The sequence below is a fragment of the Acinonyx jubatus genome, chromosome B1, assembly GCF_027475565.1.
Source record: "Acinonyx jubatus isolate Ajub_Pintada_27869175 chromosome B1, VMU_Ajub_asm_v1.0, whole genome shotgun sequence".
Lineage (NCBI taxonomy): Eukaryota > Metazoa > Chordata > Mammalia > Carnivora > Felidae > Acinonyx > Acinonyx jubatus.
This window is the reverse complement of record NC_069382.1, coordinates 116,190,371-116,212,392: the sequence shown is the minus strand read 5'-3', so window position 1 is coordinate 116,212,392 and position 22,022 is coordinate 116,190,371. Positions and strand designations below refer to the sequence as shown.

The 22,022-nt window shown below is 33.8% G+C and overlaps 1 protein-coding gene across 1 annotated transcript in view; it reads right to left on the bottom strand.

Moving 5' to 3' along the window:
* TACR3 (tachykinin receptor 3) overlaps positions 1 to 22,022 on the bottom strand; it is a 94,637-nt gene that overhangs the window by 55,900 nt on the left and 16,715 nt on the right. The gene's annotated exons all lie outside the window — the stretch shown is intronic.

Here is a 22,022-nt window from a genome sequence, read left to right as displayed (position 1 = left end):
TTTCTCAAATATATTTTGATTTATGTAAAATTTTCAAAGGCAACAATATAATCAAAGAATGACTATTACTTAAGTCCAAAACATTTTAATTTTAAGAATAAATATTTCAAGATAAGAATAATGTTTTTTTTTTTAATTTGCTTATTGCCCTTTGTTTTAGGACTATTAGGCAGAATTGGACCTTTAATAGATACATTGGAACTTACCTATGTACTACTCATCATATTAACTTTAGTTGAAATTTACTTAAAGGAAATATCCTTAATTTATTATGTATGACAGCTAATAGGTAAAAATGAATGTTAGGTAAAAAATCATAAAAACAGTACCATATATTTGGAAATAAAGTGAACCACACAATGAAAATAAAATGCCTATGTTTGTTTGTTTGTTTGTTTTCCAATATATGAAATTTATTGTCAAATTGGTTTCCATACAACACCCAGTGCTCATCCCAAAAGGTGCCCTCCTCAATACCCATCACCCACCCTCCCCTCCCTCCCACCCCCCATCAACCCTCAGTTTGTTCTCAGTTTTTAAGAGTCTCTTATGCTTTGAAAATGCCTATGTTTGAAATTGAAAATTGTTTTATAATTTACCTCTTATGCTTATGTTGGTGAATAATAGCAACATTTCCTGACTGCCAACCATAAGCAGGCAATTTATTATACACATTATATATATTTAACATCCAAAACAGTCTACTCAACCAGATAATATTATTATTTCTATTATTATTTCTATGAAGCTTAAATACATTAAGTAGATTGGTCAAAATGACCCAGATGGTAAGAGCTGGAATTCTAAAACAGTTCTGCCAGTCTCCAAAGTCCATATGGATACAGATGAAGACTTTGAATATGGCAGTTCATATAAGGAATTGTGGAAGAGAGGAAAAAATATTCAAGGTAGATACCATCCAAAGAATCCTATTTTGCCTCTGAATCTGAAAGCGTTTATGTGCAATATTAAAGACAAGAGTCAAGCATAGAAAGGGAATAATTATAGTTGGGTATTTCTGTTTCCACTGCTGTTGGTTATGATTCACCACAGCATTTCTCTCATTATATTAGCTGGTTGCTTAAGGAGTTTCTAGAGTCAAGCACAGCACTTATCAATAAATTTTGTTGTACTGAACTGAATATTCTTCAACTCTATCATGATATTTTGCTTTTTTGCTTGCCTGGAAGTTTATGAATGCAATTTGGATGTTTAGAGAGTTGATTTTTTTGAGACTGAAAAGAGAATTTGACTGGCATGTGCAGTGTTAAAGTCCTGTATTACTATTACAGCACAGATAATTCAAAATAGTACAAGTTGCTTCTTGATTTTGATGTTAAGTTACTCTATATTACAGAAATTATTTCCAAACAGATAGAATATTGTTTTGTTGGGATTATATGAAGACAGTCAATTTATGTTCTCATTAACTAACACTTCAGTGAAGGCAGAAATTTAGGAACTTCAAGCTGACATTTTTGTCATTTCTGGTGTGATCTGTTATTCATTCAACCAAACATTTATTGAATGCCTACTGTGGTATATGAAACAATAGTAAGGAGAAATGACCTTTACAGAGCTCACAGTCTAGTGAAGTAGACAGATAATAACCAAGGAATGTAAAATAAACAAAATTACAAATATGATAAGTGTTAAAAGGCAAGGAATATATAGCCATGTGAATGGATTTACTGGGAAAAACATATTTAGGTTGTGACTCAGTCTTTCCTAAGACAAGTCATTCTGGGTTGAAATTTGGAAAGGTAACTAGGCAAGGTGGCAGAAGAGTAAGGGTTGCCAGGAAGATTTCTGGAAGAACAAATGACATGTGAAAAACGCCTGCATAAATGGTGAGTTTTTATTGGTTGAATTGTGTCCCTCTAAAAAAGGTATGTTTAAGTCCTAAACCCCAATACCACAGAATGTGACTTTAGTTGTAAATGGGGTTTTTATATAGGCAAGTGAGTTAAAATGAGGTCATTAGGGTGGGCCCTAACCCAATATGACCGATTTAAAAGAAATTTGGGAATAGAGAGAAACATACGGAGAATGCCACATGAAGATGGAGGTTTGACTGATGCATCTAAAAGCCAAGGAATGCCAAAGACTTCCAGCAAACCACAGAAAGCTATGAGGAGGCAAGGAAGGATTTTCTTACAGTTTTCTGAGGGAGCATGGCCCTTGCCAATCCCTTCATTTAAGACTTCTAGCGTCCAGAGCTGTTAAGACAGTAAAATCCTCTTGTTTCCAGTCACTCTGTGGCACTTTGGTACAAGAGGCCCAGGAAACCAAAGTGAAGGGTAAGGATGGGGAAAGCATTGTGCACTTGAATAAAGACTACTGTAATGGAAACAGAGTGTGAAGGAGGAAGTGGTCTGAGATAGAGTTGTAGAGCAGGTCGTAGATTTTTTGTCCTATGGAGAAAAATCAAGGTGATCAGTCAAAGGAAGAGAATAATCAGCCTTTAGTGAGGAAATTTTAGTATTAATTGAAGGAAGGAAAATAATGCAAGCAGTGGGAATAAGTAAACTGGCTATTGTTTTGTTTTGGGTGAGAGATGATTGCTGCTTGAAATAAGGTGTTACCAGGGAGATTGAATTATGGTAATGGTTTGAGGAAAATAAAGGAATGTTAAAACATTGTAGAAAGGGAGAGCCAGTTGGCCATAGAAGTAGGTACAGTTGCCAGGCACTGCTGACAAGATTAATTTGAAACTGGTAATTAGGAATTCATTGGGGCATCAATATTTCCTGTTCTGTGGCTCTCTCCAGCAATAACAATTTGCTCAAAAGTAGGCATGAAAAAAATGGATCTTTAGGCTCATCCAAATAAATATCCTCTGGACCTTGAGAAGAAATAATCCAATCTGCGATATAATATCACTCAAATGATTGTTAGTACTTTATTTCTCCTTTAAAGAAATATGTATCTTTGATATGATCACATTAGCTTTTCCCAGGTTTTTGTCTGAGCTTCTCACTACCATTCTTACCTTTACTAAACAGATTCTCAAATACATTAGTGCCCTTAGTATGATCATTTGATAGGTAATAGCTAAGATTGGATTCTTCACTCTTTCAATTAGCATATCACTCAAACAAGTTTAAAATTATGTTTTATAGAGTCTGTAATTATCAGAAGCATCCACTGAAAGCTCCTATTTTAAATGCCATCTTTTATCAATTTTCCTTTCCATTCTAAGACAAGACCACGTTCTTTTACCACTTACTTTTCTGATATAATTGAAGGGTCTTTTCTGGTTCTTTGATGTCTAAACAGAATATTTCGACATACCGTTACTTACTTTCAATAAGCAAGCCTTTTCCATGTGCGATTGTTCTTGATATCTGGTATGATTCTTCCTTTTGTTAGCATTTTTAGTAAGCTCTGTTTCTGGATTTTATATGCCTCTACACATTTTAAAATTTTGGTATGAAAGGCAGTGTGCAGCCTTCAGATATGCACTTGATTAACAATGCAAAGAATATTTGCCTCAAATGATGTGGATTTTGCTGTTTTCCAATTTGCTTCCGGTCACGGTAGACAATGTTTTAGGCTGTAAAGCCCATATATATAATGCTGTCTGCCTATTGTCTGTACAAAATAAAGATTCGTTGTAACAGCTGTTCATGACCCATACTGTTTCAACTTCTGGCCTTTGGTGCTAAGGCATTTTCTGCTTTGAAAAAATCACTAGAGAGAAATATAATCTTTTTTGAAATGGCATTTTGCAGACAAATTTTATTTATGCTTTTTCATAAGTATTTTAAATAAGAGTGAGCCAGTTAATTATTTTGTCATAACTATTGTCTTAGTGAATTTTGAAGGGAACAAGTATTTATTAAAATAAGCTTGTATATACATACATTCAAATATATGTACACATATAATAGGAACTTCAAAATACTATCAAGCAAGAAACAAATAACTTGCTTATTTACCCAGATTTTTTGATTTTTATAAGTAAAACTTATAGATTAGCACTTGAGGAAAATTAGATTAAAAAAATAAAGTTTCGGGGTGCCTGGGTCAGTTGGTTAAGTGTCAAACGCCTGATTTTGGCTCAGGTCATGATTTCAGGTTTCCTGAGATTATTGGGCTCCATGCTGACAGTGCAGAGCCTACTTGAGATTCTCTCTCTCCCTCTCTCTCTGCTCCTCCCCCGCTTGAATGCATGCATGTGTGCTCACTCACTCCCTCTCTCTCAAAATAAATAAATAAAACTTAAAAAAATTTTAAAAATAAAAATAAAGTTTCATAATAGTGAAAGTACTTGACTTTCATTTTATATACTTTTGGTTTAAATTCAGCAATTAGATTTACCTATTCATTTATTAATTGACTATCAGCTATTTGTTTTCAATTATTTCTTGAATGCTTTTTTTCCCAAGATTTTATTACATTCTTTGACCATATTGATAAATAAGATAGATATGGTTCCTACTCTTGTAGAATTCAGAGTCTAACACAGAAGAAAGACATTATTCAAATAATCACAATATATGTAAGAAATCACTACCTAAATGTTCTTTGGGAAACATCGCCTCTTGGATATTTGGTTAAACTTTCCATGGAGCTTTACTGTAATGGCCTGTGTGAGTTCAGCACCTTCCCCCATGATTTCTAAGTGAAATACAATCTAACCTATTTGGTACCCTCTGTTTCCATTCTTGAATCTGTATAAAATACTTTCATGTCACCCATTATGAACCTGAATGCAAACTTGTACTGTCATATGATTTCCACAACAAATCCAATTATATAAAGCATTTCAGATTTCAAAATTTTATTGGATTTAGGAATTTAGGGGAGGGGAGAATACACCACCACTTTTTATCCTATGATTCAAAACTTGACTTTTCTTCTCTTTGTTATACTCATTTTATATTCTGCAATTTTTAAAGAACTCTACATGTACCATGGGTGACCCTGTCATTTACAACCCCTTGACAAGTTTAGCCCAGTTTTGAATTTCTGTCAGTAGGCTAGTTTATCTAGCCTAATCCTTTAGGAAGTCTGCAAAATTATCTCCACTGTGTACACAGTGTTAAGAAGACATGTACTAGTAATCATAAAGCATAAAATAGGCAATTTGACCTAGGCTGGGGTGTGGGTTGAAATGATGGTAGAGATATTAGTAGGCTTCTCCGAGGAAGCAACATTGGTTTAGAACAATAAATAGGAGTTAATTAGAATTGGGATTTGAAGAAAAAGTGGAACAGCAAGTACTGAGGTTGGAGGAAGCAAGAGGTATTTGAGAAACTAGAAAGGCCAGATTCTCTACAGCACAGAGGAAGGAAAAGCAAAGATGTCAAATAAAGCTGGAGAGGTATTAATCATGACTTCACTGATATATATCCAATATGTATTTAGGTTTTCTTTTTTAACAATAAAAGCAATAATTGCTAACACCTGTACCAGACTCTATTCTAAGAGCTTTATATATAAATCAGGTAATCTTTAAATTCTAATTATTTATAATAATTACAAAATGATTTATAATAAAATGCTACCTCATTAGTGAGTACCACATAAAACAATTTCTCCTCAACATTTCAGACCTCAATTTAGAAGTAGTTTTCTATATTAACAATATAAAATTTACTGTTAAAAATTATTTTATGCTATTTATATTATCTCTGATGATAAATAATTTAAAAATCAGAAAATAATAGGTTATTTCATCTATGAAATACCATAAATACTGTAAAACTATAAACCCTTTTTTTAAAGTCCAATTTACTAATATTTTGTGTCATCTCTATATTGTCTCAGAAAATTAATGGGAACATATATAACCACTTCTATATATCACTTTGAAAGTGCTGCTTTCACAAAGTCATCTTTATGTTATCAATCATATATTGAAAAGTTAACTTTGTTAAGAAACTGGTTCCGGGGCGCCTGGGTGGCGCAGTCGGTTAAGCATCTGACTTCAGCTAGGTCATAACTTCACAGTTTATGAGTTCCAGCCCTACATCGCGCTCTCTGCTGACAGTGTGGAGCCCGCTTCAGATCCTGTGCCTCCTTCTCTCTCTCTTCCCCTCCCCTGCTAATGCTCTCTCTTTCTTTCTGTCTCTTAAAAAATAAACATTAAATAAATTATATATATAATATATATAGAAACTAATTCCCCATGAGAATAGTTTTGAACTCTTGGCAGATTATTTTCTTGAAAGCAATGCTTTCATTAAAATATATTTGAAGCTGAAAAGGACTTATATTTTTAGTATTCAATATTTTATACAGATAACACAAAACACTAGATGTAATTGTGTATAGTGTAATTATACATGATATTCTATTTATACTATAAGGTAATATGCTTCCTAAAATGCATCCAAAGCCCTTTTTCAGGTCAATAAGAAAAAAAAAATTCAATCCAATTTTATTTCATTCTATAAGGAAAAGAGTTTTTAGATGAAGAGAGAATTCAAAAGTTGGCCCCAAAATGGAGGAGTTAGAATAAGAGCTAAAGAAACTCCTAGGTAAGGGCAATAGACAGGTCATATTATAGTCAATGGGTAAAGGAAATGAAATTTCTTAACCAGAAAAGACTTGAGACACTTGCAAGCTTTAGTCAAATGTTGGGGCACCTGGGTGGCTCAGTCGGTTAAACATGTGATTCCTGATTTTAGCTTAGGTCATGATCTCGTTGCGATATTGAGCCCCAAGTTGGGCTCCACGTTGGGCATGGAGCCTGCTTAAAAGTCTCTCTCTCCCTTTCCCTCTACCTCTCTCTTTCTCTCTCTCAAAAAGAATATATACAATATATAATACATAAAATATGTTATATATTATATAAGTATATAATTATTAAAATATATAAATATAAAATAGATATTAATGCGCATATTAATATATATGTGCTTATATATTTATATTAATTTACATTAATATAAATATAAAATAAGTATTAATACACATAAATGAAGAGCTATAGTGTAGATAGTAGAGCAGTTTTAGACTGCTACAGGAGGTAGAGCTCAGACCACATTTTCTGGAGAAAGATGAATCACAACTCTGTAGGGCACAATGGACTGTCTCCAGTGGTAATACTTTTTTTTTTTTTCCTCCGTTGTTGAAGGCACTGAAGAATCAGGAATAGAATGAATCACCACTTACTGAGTGAGTTAAGGGATTATAAACTTCAGGTGAATTGTTGAAATAGATGAAAGTAGTCTCCCGCATAACTTTGAGATTATAATTTTAATCAGAGGGAGGTTGTCTGAAAACTAATTATGGTTCCAGGCCCTTATAATCAGAATTATGACAAGAAGCAGATTGTTGGGACAACCGAGTGAAGTAACTTAGTTTGTGTAATTTGCAGAGTACTACAGTATGACTTATATATCAAATAGTATTGAGCCAAAATTTCCTTCCATCTATTAGCTTCCCCTTATAATTACTTGGCTTTCCTTTTATATGTCTTTTATATACATGTGATTAAGTAAAACCACATATTATAACTGGTACTGCAAATCCATAGTTCTGGCAGACAGTTTTATTTTTTTAAAAAAATTTTTAACATTTATTTATTTTTGAGAGACAGAGAGAGACAAAGCATGAGCAGGGGAGGGACAGAAAGAGAGGGAGACACAGATCTGAAGCAGGCTCCAGAAACCGAGCTGTCAGCACAGAGCCCAACATGAGGCTCAAACTCACAGACTGCGAGATCATGACCTGAGCCGAAGTCTAATGCTTAACCAACTGAGCCACCCAGGCCCCCCTGGCAGACATTTTTTTTTTTAACCAACGACATTAAGAGCTTTATGAGAATGGATGGAAATGATTTTATATATACACTTTTACAGTGTGAATATCTTCAGAAAAAAACATGAATATTACTATGCATATATGAAAAAAAGCTTATGTTTCAATAATAGGTTTTTCATTTTTGAAAAATGAATACTTTTTGAGTATACTCATTATAAATATTATTTGTATATATGTATGAGTTACTCTGAACCTCTTTCTTCTTTTTCTCATTTCCTTTGCACAATCATAAATGTTATCAGTCCACCTTCTGACATCACCAAATCTGTTCTGTTCCTCTCTTCCAACTCTCAATGCCTGGATTATTGCAACATCACCATAATGGGTTTCCTGGATGCTACTCTTTCTTAGCTTTCTTCACAATGTCTTTCAAGTTATCTTTCTAAATAATTTCACTGTTTCTTCACTTTTGACAGGATTAGCTGCAATTCTGCACACATTTTACTACAGTGGCACTAAATATCTTAACTGGCACTAAATATCTTAACTTTTGCTCAAACTTGCTATGTTGTATAAGTCAGAGCTCCAGGAAAAACAATGGCACACTCCAGTGGGAAAACTGAAGAGAGTTTAATAAAGAGGTCATTTACAAAATTAAATAAGCCATTTACAAACCCCATTTTACAAAGTTGTTAAAGGAAATCAACTTGAAATGAATATTCCTGGGACTAGCAACAGCAAAGAGTTGGGAGGCATGGGTGTCCTCCTGCCCAGGTCTCAAGGATGAAAGGATGCTATAATCTGAACTGAGGAGATGAACACTTCGGGGAGTATCACTTGACAAGAGATATGGATACTGTTTTGGGCTTAGCCAATTTGCAGCAATCCTGAATGGAAGGAGAGTGGATACATTCCAAAGTCGCTCTCCTCTCTTCCTCCCATCTCCTTCAAGTGTCTCCCACTAGGCAAAGCCAAAGAAGAGGCCAGAGAGCAAGGGACCCTTTCGATGCATATAGTCCACAGAAATATTCAGCCTGGGAGGAGGGGACAGAAAAAAGAATAGAATAAGTAGAGAGAAGATCTGACTTGAAAAATAGAAATTGTCCAGCTCACATATCCTTTGACAATTTCATGTTTCTCACATGGTAGTTTCTTTGCTGGAATGATTTCCCTCTCGCTCATACATACATTATTGTAAAGTTCTACGACTGCTAAACTTCTAGGCATCCTTCAGTTTCCACTCAGATTACAGAATGATCACTGTGGATTTCTTCCCTTCCCTCTGTCCAGAGTTAGTTTTTAACCTTCTCAGTGCTCCAACAGTATTATGCTCATACTTTGATTTGAACTCATTGGAGATTCTGATTTATTCATCTCTGTGTTCTGTAGCACCTAACAAAGTATCTATAGGAGTCAAATGAGAGCTGAATACTGACTGCAAATGGCTATTGCATATTTGGACAGTTGAATATTTGACTACTTCTAAGGTTGTTGAATATTTGGATAGAGTGAATAACTGTTTACAAAAGGAGACTTCAGCATGTATGCACTTTTTTTTAAAGGAATAGTTTCCTTAACTTTACTAAATGGGAATAATAGAGTATGATCATGAGGTTAAAATGTCATTAAATAACACACTATATACAAAGAGATATAGATAATGTCAGGCACAGTAGACACTCAATCTAAATCATCCCAAACTATGTTGAATAAAATTAAATTAACACTTAGGACAAAAACAAAAATAAAAAACCAGCTAAAGAGGTGAGTTTGAGATAAAAAACAAAAAAATTAACGTGGTTCTTAAAACTTGTGATTGGCATGGAAAGAAAAATAAGTTTATGCCAAATTCTAATCTAAAGATTGGAAAATCTTTTGATATTGTCCCTAGCTCTCTAATACAAACCTATCCCATCAGGGTGGTACAGTATATCAGTTATTTCTTTTCTAAATCTCCATCTGAAACATATTTCTATACAGAGAGTAATGCAATTTTCTACGCAACTTCAATAAGAACAACTCCTGCTCAATGGTTCAATGATTAAATGGGAACATTCAGTGTTACACTTGGAGATTGTTAAATTTCTTTGCGTGTACTAGGAATTAATTCCCACCAGTTTTGTCTAATGTGGATCTACACCACATCCGACTGCTTTCTGAAGTAAATACTGGAATGTAGCAGCTCCATTAGATTATCCTTAAAATCATAGGGATGATGACACTCATCAAGCAGGAGGATTTCCAAATCTGTGAGTATTTACATTGTGATGATGTAAAGGCTTATTTAACTGTGCAAATGGAAGAAAGACAGGCAATGGATAACCTTTAAACTTGGATAATAAAGATGGAAAATGAAGGCTTTTTCATATCTTATTTTTCTTTTTAATTATATTTTCATTATATCTCATGAAGGTAAATTGTGCCCACATTATTCAATGGTAGGAAGTGATGGGAGAGCAATTTAAAAATGTGTTCTGTTCATCCATTCAGCCAGTCATACAAGAAATATGTAGAGTGCCAACTATATGTAGTCAGTATCCTAGATGCTATGAATATAGTAGGAAACAAAATAGTAGTAAACATTGTGAAGGAAAATAAATCAGAAAACGTGGATAGAAAGTAACATGAGGCTACTCTTTAGATGGTGATCACTCAGTTCACACATGAGATACACTGAGAAAATGAAAACGTAGTTATTCACTTTTTTGTAAGAGTTGCTTCTTTCTCCTCTTACAATGCACCTGTAAATATAAGATAATTTTATCTTAATAGTCTTTCTTCCTTGTGGGCCATAACTGTAACAAGTCTTCCTGAACAACAATATGCCAACAAATTAGGAAACTTAGGTGATATTGAAGAATTCTTTTTTTAATTTTAGTTTTTAATGTTTATTTATATTTGAGAGAGAGAGACAGAGACAGAACACAAGCAGGGGAGGGGTAGAGAGAAAGAGGGAGACACAGAATCTGAAACAGGCTCCAGGCTCTGAGCTATCAGCACAAAGCTCAACGTGGGGCTCGAACTCGGGAACAGCAAGATCATTCCTGAGCCAAAGTCGGACACTTATCTGACTGAGCCACCCAGGTGCCCCCAAATTGAAGAATTCTTAAAAGGAAACAAAAGACTGTATACTCAAAACTCTTCCAGTAAACAGAGGAGGAAACACTTCCCCCTCTCATTATGTAAGGTTAGTATTACCATGATACCAGAACCAAAGGGTGCATAAAGGTACAAACTTCTAGTTATAAAATAAGTAAATCACGAGGATGTAGCGTATAGCATGGCTACCATAGTTTATACTGTTTACATAGTTGAAATTTGCTAACAGAATAGATCTTAAAAGTACTCATCACAAGAAAACTATTTTAACTGTGTGGTGATGGATGTTAACTAGACTATAGTTAATATAATTTTATACAATAAAATTTTATAATTTATACAATATTATAAATATTGTATACTTTATAATTTTATAATTTATACAAATGTCAAATTGTTATATTGTATACTCAAAACCAATATAATGTTATATGTCGGTTATTTCAGAAACATACGAAAAGTATTATCCATCGTGGAAAAGTGGGTATTATTTTGGAAATTCAAGTTTGATCTGAAAATTAATTAATGTAATATACTATAGTAATAGGATAAAGAACAATGACCACATGATCATGACAACAGATGCAGAAAAGAATTTACCAAAATCCCAAATCTTTTCAGAATAACAACTCTCCACATACGGGGAATATAAAGAAACTTCTTCAACTTGATAAAATGCATTGATGAAAAAATCTACAATTAACATAATACTTAATTGTTAAAAATTTAATTCTTTCTCCCTATAATCTGGAAAAAGGCAAGGATGTCCCATTTCATCAGTTCCATTACAAGTTGTACTGGAGGTTCTAGCCAGGGTAATCAATCAGGCAGAAGCCAAACAAACAAAAATAAAAGAAAAAATAAAGAAAAGAAAAAAAGGAAATAAAAGGAGATTATTGTTATTATTAATATATTAATTAATATTATTATATATTTATTAATAATATCAATAATATTATAATAATATTAATATTAATTAATTATTATATTAATATAATAATATTAATATTAATTAATTATTATAATTAATAATATTAATATGCTATTATATTAATATATTATTGATATATAATATATTAAGATATATTTATTAATAATTATTATTAATATATTAATATATTATTAATATTATCACCCATATTGAAAGGAGAAAGTAATGTCTTTATTAGCAGATGGCATGATCTTCCATGGTGAAAATCCTCAGGAATCCACAAAAAACAAAACTCATTAGAATTAATCAATAAGTGCAGCAAGGTCACAGGATACAAGTTCAATCAATTGGATTTCTACATACTAGCTATGCACAATCTGAAAATGAACTGAAAAATTCCATTCAGTAGCACCAAAAATGAAACCATTATTACATTATATGTTAACTATCTTGGATTTAAATAAAATTAAAATAAATAAAAAGCCGATCTTAAAAAAATTTGGAAATGAAAATCTCCTAGAATAGTCAAAACAATTTTGAAAAATAAGGACAAAGTTGAAGGACTTACACTTCCATATTCTAAAACCTAGTACAAGGCTACAGTAATCAAGATAGTATAGTACTGGCAGAAAAATAGACATATAGATCAATGAACTAGAAATACCAAGGGTCCAGAAATAAACACTTACATTTATTTCTTGATTTTTGACACATGTGCTAAAGCAACTCAATGGGGGGAACTGTAGTCTTTTCAACAAACAGTACTGGGACAATTGGATATTCACATAAGAAAAGATGATTTATCCTGTTATCTCACACTATACACAAAAATCATCTCCGAATGGATATCATATACAAATGTAAGATCTAAAACTATAAAACTATCAAGAAAACACATAGAACTGAATCTTCACTATCTTGAAGTAACTAATTATTTCTTAGAATTGACCACAAAAGCACAATGAAGGGAAAAATGATATACTGTACTTCAGCAAAATTAAAAATTTTTGCTCTTCAAATACACCATGAAGGAAGGGAAAAGACAAGCCAAAGACAGGGAGAAAATATGTGTAAATAATATGTCCAATTAAGGACTTGTGTCCAAAATACACCAATACTCTTACAATTTAATAAGACATATAACCCAATTTAAAAACAGAGAAAACAGGGGTGCCCTGGTGGCTCAGTTGGTTAATTGTCTCACTCTTGATTTCAGCTTGGGTGGTGATCTCATGGTTAGTGAGTTTGAGCCCCACGTCAGGCTCTGCACTGACAGTGTAGAACATACTTGGGATTCTCTCTGTCTGTCTCCCTCTCGCTGCCCCTCCCCTGCTTTCTCTCTAAACAAACAAACAAACAAATGAACAAATAAATAAATAAAACTTAAAAAATAAAAACAGAGAAAACAATTTGAAGTATACACAAAAAACTAGATATTGTATGATTCTGTTTATACCAAATTCCAGAAAAGAAAATCTATAGCAGGAGAAAATAGCATAGTAGTTGTCTAGGTATGGGTGTGGATCAGGCAGTGACTACAGTTACAGTGAGGTTTTTCTCTGAGGTAATGAAAATGTTCTAAAATTAGATTGTGTTAATGGTTACATAACTAAAAACTTATGAATAATTATTGAATTGTGTACTTAAATGACTGTATTTTATGGAATGTAAATTATGATTCAATAAGGCTATTAAAATAGTATCTCAACTATAAGAAAACAATCCAATTGAAAAATGGGCAAATGGTTTGAACTTCACCAATGAAGAAATAAATATTAGTGAGAAGCACATGAAGATGTCCAACATAATTATCCATTAATGAAATGTGAATTAAAACCACACTGGGATACAGCTGTACACACACTAGAATTGCTAAAATCAAAACAAAAATTCTGACAGCATCAATTGCTGATGAAGATCTGCAATAAGTAGAACTCTCATATACTGCTGGTATGAATACAAAATGGTACAGCCACTGTGGAAGACAGTTTCATAGTTTGTTTCTCTTTTTCATTGAAGTATAGTTGACATACAATATTATATTAATTTCAGGTGTACGTCACAGTGATTTCACATTTATATACATTGCAAAATGCTTACCAAGATGAGGGTAGTTACTATCTGTCACCATACAACGTTATTATAATATTATTGACTGTATTTCCTATACTGTGCTTTACATCCTCATAACTTACTTATTTTACAACTGGAAGCTTGTACATCTTAGTCCCCTTCATCTGTCCCGCTCATCCACCCACCCACCTCCCCTTTGGCAACCACCAGTTTGTTCTCTATTTATGAGTCTGTTTCTGTTTTGTTTGTTTTATCTTTTAGATTCCACATAGTAAGTGAAGTAATATGATATTTGTCTTTCTCTGTTTGACTATTTCACATAGCATAATACCCTCCAGGTCCATCCATGTTGTCACAAATGGTATGTTTCGATTCTTTTTTTTTTCCTTTTCCTTTTCCTTTTTTTTTTTTTTTTTTTTTTTTTTTTTACAGCTGAGTAATACGCCATTGTATACATATACCACATCTTCTTTATCCATTCATCTACTGATGGACATACAGGTTACTTTCATATCTTGGCTATTATAAATAATGCTGCAACGAACATAAAGGTACATTGTTTTTCATATTAGTGTTTTTGTTTTCTTTGGGTAAATACCCAGAAATGGAATTGCTGGATCATATGGGAGTTCTATTTTTAATTTTTTGAGACATTTCCATACTGTTTTCTATAGTGGCTGTTCACCAACAGTGCACAAGCGTTCCCTTTTCTCTACATCCTCACCAACACTTGTTATTTCTTGTGTTTTTGATGACAGCCATTCTAACAGGAATGAGGTGGTAGCACAACTTTATACCTTTATCATAGGGTGCAGCAATCTCACTCTTTGTTATTTACCCTAGAGAAATGAAAGCTTTTGTTCACACATAATTCTGTGCATGGGTGTTTGTAGCAGCTCTATTCACAATTGCTCAAAACTAGAAACAACCCAAATATTTTCCCAGGGGGGATGAAAAAACTTTGGTACATCCACACAATGCAATATCCTCAGCAATAAAAAGGACAGGCTTTTGAAGCACTCAAAAACTTAGATAAATCTCAGAGATGGTAGTGAAAGTATCCAGTGTCAAAGCGTATATATTATATGATTATGACCAAACTGCAGTGGTGGATGATAAATCAGTGATTACAGGAACTTAGGCCAGGGAGAGGGTATGAATACAAAGGTATAGCATGAGGGGAAAAATTGTTTTGTGTTCTGTTTGTGGTGGCTGTTAAAGGAATCTATACGTGCATTAAAAGTCCTACATTTGCATATCAATTAAAATCAGTTTTACTGCATGTGAATTTTGAAATGAAATGAAGTTATATAGTTGGAACTCAGATTCCCACACATCACTGAAATCAAATTTGTGATTTCTAATAATATTAGATATTCTTGGTATAAAACCATTTGCACAGTGGAGGTTATCATGTAAACATTAACTCCCCCAGAAAAGATTGGCTGTGTAAGTATCACAAACATTAGACTTTAAGGCATGAAGTGATACTAAATAGAAGAATGGACATTTAATAATGATAAAAAGATATATTTAAAAGGAAAGCAAAACAAATCCTAGAATTGTATTAACATTGCTATAAAATATGCAGAGCAAAATGGACAGAACTAAAATGAAAAATACATTCTCATAGTTGGACTATCACATACTTCTCTCAGTAGCTGATAGAACAGAAAACAAAACAATGACTATAACAAAACCTAGTAAAGATGAGGAAGATTTGAAGATGATTAATGAACTTCATAAAACTACAGAGGAAAGTTCATCATATCAGACAATGTCAACAATTTTCTCCATCTCCATTTATTTTGAATCTTTATATATGTGGTGCTTGTAGGATTTTTTTAAACAACCTATCAGAGTGTTTTTCCCTGAAAATTAACAAATCAAATAGTTGAACTGTATCCAAATAGCACACACATGGGAAATACTGTACAAAGGGTCATTAGATATCCTCTTTTATATAACTCCAGAGATTTGCAGAAACAGGTACATGTAAAGAAACTCAGGATGAGTTCTAAGGAACTGGTTATAGAAAAGGCAGAACCATTGTCCAGGCTTCTGTGGAATAAATCAACAAAATAACAGAGTAATGAGAAAGCATATGAACATTCAGGTCTCACTACAAAATGAAATTCTGGAAAAATAATCTTATCCTGCTTTAGAGAAAGTTACAGTTTTTCCCCAGATCCTAGGGTATGCGAAGAAAATACAAATTCCCCCACAATCCTCCTACTGAAAGACAACATTGCTATATATCCTGGTTCATTTCTCATTTCCTTTATGTGATTTTATTTTTGTGTATGTGTATTTATTCATATATCATTATATAATTATATTTTTTATCTATTTAAATAATTACCTACATTCTCTTTAATTAATATTTTATTGCATGCTCTTTGAATATAAATATTTTCAAAACACTATTCTTAATCACCATATAATAGCCTAAAACATGCATAAGAAAGTCTATTTCTGACCTATTGTAATGTGAAAAAATTACAAACAATGAATCATTCTTTGCAACTTTATTTTTTATGGCTAGATACCTACAGGTAAAATTGTTGTGCTTAAAGTAATGAGCAATTTCAGTATATACATTACCAAATTGATTTCTTGAAAGGTTGTTCTGATTTCTATTTCTGCCTGCTTTTTTCTTTAGCACTGTATTAATATAAAATATTTGTAGGTATATATGCATCTATTTCATTATTGTGAAGATAAATATTTTTCATTTATTTATGTAATAGTTTTACTTTTAAAAATTTTCATGTTTTGCATTTTGCATTAATATTATCTTATTGATTTATAGGAGTTCATTATAAGTTAAAGTTATTAACCCTGTGTCTATCACTTATATTGAAAATAATGAAAGCAGTTTGCTTGCTATTTAATTATGCTTTTGATTTTATGGTTAAACTGTCTAATGATTTGGTTATACAGTTTCTTACAGTCAAATCAACTGATATCTTTCTCTATATTCTTCTGCTGCCCTATTGCTTAGGAATTTTTTCCTAGCTAAGATTATTTAATGATAATATTTTGTTTTTTCTTCATGGTTTAATTGTTATATTTTAAATATTTAGTCTATCTGATATTTATATTAGCACATAGTGTAAAGTGAGGCTCTAACTTGTGTTTTCCTAATTAGATAAATTCTGAATTTCTTATTTTTTTACTAATTATTCTTTTTTTATTGCCTACTGGTATTTTCTTTGTATAATCTTACATGTCTAGGAATTTCATTACATATACTGTCAACCCTCCTTGGTTCTTGTTCAAGTTCCAAATTTTCTCTTTTATTATAATTTATAGTATTTTCTCATTCTTATTGGCAATTTCCTTTATTATTCTTTTTATTATTAATAAACATTTCTTGATTAATCTAAGCAACTCCTTCTCAAAAAATTTTTAGTAGACTATTTTAGATTCTATTCAACTTCCACTGTGGTTTTACTAGAATTACATTGAGCCTTAAAACAATAGATATATTATTACTATTTAGTTATTTTTTACTATATATCTTCTGTTTTCAGGCATGTGTGTGTGTGTGTGTGTGTGTGTGTGTAAAGTTTATTTCATGTAATTCTGACATACTGTGTTTGGGGATAAATATTTGGTTATCATGTTAAGAAAATATCATATATTGTAATTCACCAAAAATTGTATTAGGAATGTGTATTGAGTTATCCTGCATGCATTTCAAAATCTATTTAGATGATCATTGGCTTTATTTTGACATCATATATACATAGTTTCTGGTATTCAGCTGTTCTTATTTGTCTGGGTTGTCTTTCCTTGCAGATGTTTCCTTTCTCCCATTTCCCTTGCAAAGCTATATAATTTGTATCTCTGACAAAGGTACTTTTTTAAAGTTTGCATTTAAATTCTATTAGTTAACATGCAGAGTAATATTAGTATCATGTGTACAATATAGTGACACAACACTTCCATACAACACTTGGTGCTCATCACAAGTGCACTCCTTAATCCCCATGACCTATTTAACCCAACCCCCCACTCACCACCTCTCTGGTAACGTTCTTTACAATTAAGAGACTGTTTCTTAGTTTGCCTCTCTTTTCCTTTTGCTTGCTTGTTTTGTTTCTTAAATTCCACATATGAGTGAAATCATATGAGTGAAATCATATGGTAATTGTCTTTCTCTGACTGAATTATTTCACTTAGCATAATACATTCTAGCTCTATCCATATCATTGTGAATGGCAAGATTTCATTCCTTTTTATGGGTGAGTAATACATTAGTTATATTTGGTGAATAGAATGGTTTATATGTGCCAACTAGCAAAATAGTGTGCAAATGTCTCAGAGAAAAGTATCTATTTATTACCAAACTTAGGCAATTAGGTTGTGATATTTGACATACAAGCAATTCTCACTTTGGAAAGTATTAGGGGAACATCATATTGACCATGCAAGTTGAAACTGCAAAGTAATCTTAATAATCAATGAGAAAAATGACAAATTTTCTGTGACCTTTAAAAATTTCTGTCAAAAAATTTAAAACTCTTACTTTCAGTTACATATACATAAGGAAATGAAAAAATAGTAAAACTAATATTGAATACAGTGTAATTTGAAACATTAGAAATGTTAAAAAATTAACTTTTTTATAGAAAATAAGCATCATGGGACTTCTGGTTTCTGGTTCTGTATGTAGGGAGATTGGAACTTGCTACTCCATCCTAACAAGTAAAATGGTGCACAGACTGAAAAATCAACAACTTTTCTTGGGTCTGTAAGAGAGGGGAGGATGCACTGCCCCGAAGCTTGGTAAGATAGACAAGCAAATACCTGAGCAGAGGGTCACATGCAAAACCTCTGTTGGAACTAGTGTCGAGGTAGGAAAATCTGAGCTATAGTAGATGAATTGCTGGAGGCCCAGAGTGGACATGACTGGAAGTTAAAGACTTCCTTTATGCTTGGGTCCCCCACAGTATCATCAGATTTATCTCCAGGAATTTGACCACGTTATCACATTAATTATTGGAGGAACAACCCCTCATGCTCTGGCAGGGAGAGGGGAAAAGGGACCATTTTGAAATGTATCAAAGACTGTTCTTCTTAGCAAGGCCTGCCCTCAGAGGAAATTAGCCAGAGCCTGATCAGACAGAGTACTATCAGAGTCCAACTGTCCTAGGGGAAGCGTATAGCCAAGTCCAGCCCCATATAGCATTTCCAAGTAGGAGAAGGGAAGTATCCCACTCTAACCCACTCTAGCCATCCTGGCCCATCTAAGGGGGTAGTAAAAAAAAAAAATAAAATAAATAAAAAATTAAAAAATTAAAATAAATAAAATAAATTTAAAAAAGGAAAAACACTTATGAAGTTCACAGGCCAGAGGCATATGCTCACTCACACTGAGACCATGACAGGACTCTAGAACACCCACTCTTTCTTCACACTTCACCAGTACATTTCAGTTAATATGACTTAGTAACTGAAATTTTAGCCATGTTCTTGAGAGGACTGATATTATATAACTAAATCTGGTAACTGAAATTTGTGCAAAGTATAAAATTGGTAAACTATTTATACAAATATTTATTTATTTATTTATTTATTTATTTATTTATTTAATCTTTAGCATGTGTATTCTGTTTGCGAGCTGCTAAAGCTATAAAATTGGTATCTATTTATATGTTTCTAAGCAGATCTGTTTCACTCCTGGCCATTGAAGATATTTATCAGCAATGGTTCTGTGACTGGCAAATGAGGATTGCCAGTAATTTCTTGGATAGGAAAGATTTTTTAACCTATTATTTTTACTTTTTAATTTTTTATTTTATTTATTTTCTTTTGTTTTTGAGAGAGAGGACACAAGTGAGCAAGGGGCAGAGAGAGAGAGAGAGAGAGAATCCCATGAGGGGCAGAGAAAAAAGGAGAGAGAGAGAAGCAGGGGTCACCTGAAGCAGGACTCATGCTCACCCGAAGCAGGACTCGAGCTCACTAAGTGTAGTTCAAACTCACCATGTGGGGCTGGAACTCAAACTATGAGATCATGACCCGGGCTGAGGTCAGATGCTTAACCAACTGAGCCACCCATGTGCCCAAAATCTATTATTCTATTTTTAATAATATTGGATTATACCTGTTTTGTTGGATTCTGAAATGCTAGAGCCTGCAACATGAAATTAGGATTATGTAAATCTTTGTTGAAAAGATCTTGAAAGTATTTTGATTTAAGAAGTAAAATATTTTAAGCTAATGAAAACATGATGCATAGTTTAAGAATTTTGAGCTCATCCTGGGAAGATGGCGGCGTAGGAGGACGCTGGGCTCACTGCGCGTCCTGCTGATCACTTAGATTCCACCTACACCTGCCTAAATAACCCAGAAAACCGCCAGAAGACTAGCAGAACGGAGTCGCCGGAGCCAAGCGCAGACGAGAGGCTCACGGAAGAGGGGCCCCTCCTGAAGCGGATCTCTGAAGAAAAAGCGAGCTGAGCCTGCCCCTCCCACCCCTGTGCACCTTGCCGATCCACCCCAGCTAATACGCCAGATCCCCAGCACCACAAGCCTGGCAGTGTGCAAGTAGCCCAGACGGGCCACACCACCCCACAGTGAATCCCGCCCCTAGAAGAGGGGAAGAGAAGGCACACACCAGTCTGACTGTGGCCCCAGCGGTGGGCTGGGGGCAGACATGAGGTCTGACTGCGGCCCCGCCCACCAACGCAAGTTAGTCAAGACAGCACAGGGGAAGTGCCCGCAGTCCCGCACCACTCCAGGGACTATCCAAAATGACGAAAGGAAGAATTCCCCTCAGAAAAACGTCCAGGAAAAAACAACAGCTAATGAACTGATCAAAAATGATTTAAACAATATAACAGAAAGTGAATTTAGAATAATAGTCATAAAATTAATTGCTGGGCTTGAAAACAGTATAAAGTACAGCAGAGAATCTCTTGCTACAGAGATCAAGGGACTAAGGAACATCCAGGAGGAGCTAAAAAATGCTATCAATGAGTTGCAAATAAAATGCAGACAACTACGGCTCAGATTGAAGAAGCAGAGGAGAGAATAGGTGAACTAAGGGATAAAATTATGGAAAAAGAAGAAGCTGAGAAAAAGAGATAAAAAAAAATCCAGGAGTGTGAGGGGAAAATTAGAGAAATAAGTGATGCACTAAAGAGAAATAATCTACGCATAATTGGTATTCCAGAGGAGGAAGAGAGAGGGAAAGGTGCTGAAGGGGTATTTGAAGAAATAATAGCTGAGAACTTCCCTGATCTGGGGAAGGAAAAAGGCATTGAAATCCAAGAGGCACAGAGAACTCCCTTCAGACATAACTTGAATCGATCTTCTGAACGACATATCATAGGGAAACTGGCAAAATACAACGATAAAGAGAAAATTCAGAAAGCAGCTAGAGATAAACGTGCTCTAACATATAAAGAGAGACCTATAAGACTCCTGACCGATCTCTCTACTGAAACTTGGCAGGCCAGAAAGGAATGGCAGGAGATCTTCAATGTGATGAACAGAAAAAATATGCAGCCAAGAATCCTGTATCCAGCCAGTCTGTCATTTAGAATAGAAGGAGATAAAGGTCTTCCCAAACAAACAAAAACTGAAGGAATTCGTCACCACTAAACCAGCCCTACAAGAGATCCTAGGGGGGATCCTGTGAGACAAAGTACCAGAGACATCGCTACAGGCATGAAACCTACGGACATCACAATGACTCTAAACCCATATCTTTCTATAATAACACTGAATGTAAATGGACTAAATGTGCCAACCAAAAGACATAGGGTATCAGAATGGATCAAAAAACAAGACCCATCCCTTTGCTGTCTAAAAAAGACTCATTTTAGACCTGAGGACACCTTCAGATTGAGAGTGAGGGGATGGAGAACTATTTATCATGCCACTGGAAGCCAAAAGAAAGCTGGAGTAGCCATACTTATATCAGACAAACTAGACTTTAAATTAAAGGCTGTAACAAGAGATGAAGAAGGGCATTATATAATAATCACAGGGTCTATCCATCAGGAAGAGATAACACTTATAAATGTCTATACACCGAATACCAGAGCCCCCAAATATATAAAACAATTACTCACAAACATAAGCAACCTTATTGATAAGAATGTGGTAATTGCAGGGGACTTTAACACTCCACTTACAGAAATGGATAGATCATCTACACACACTGTCAATAAAGAAACAAGGGCCCTGA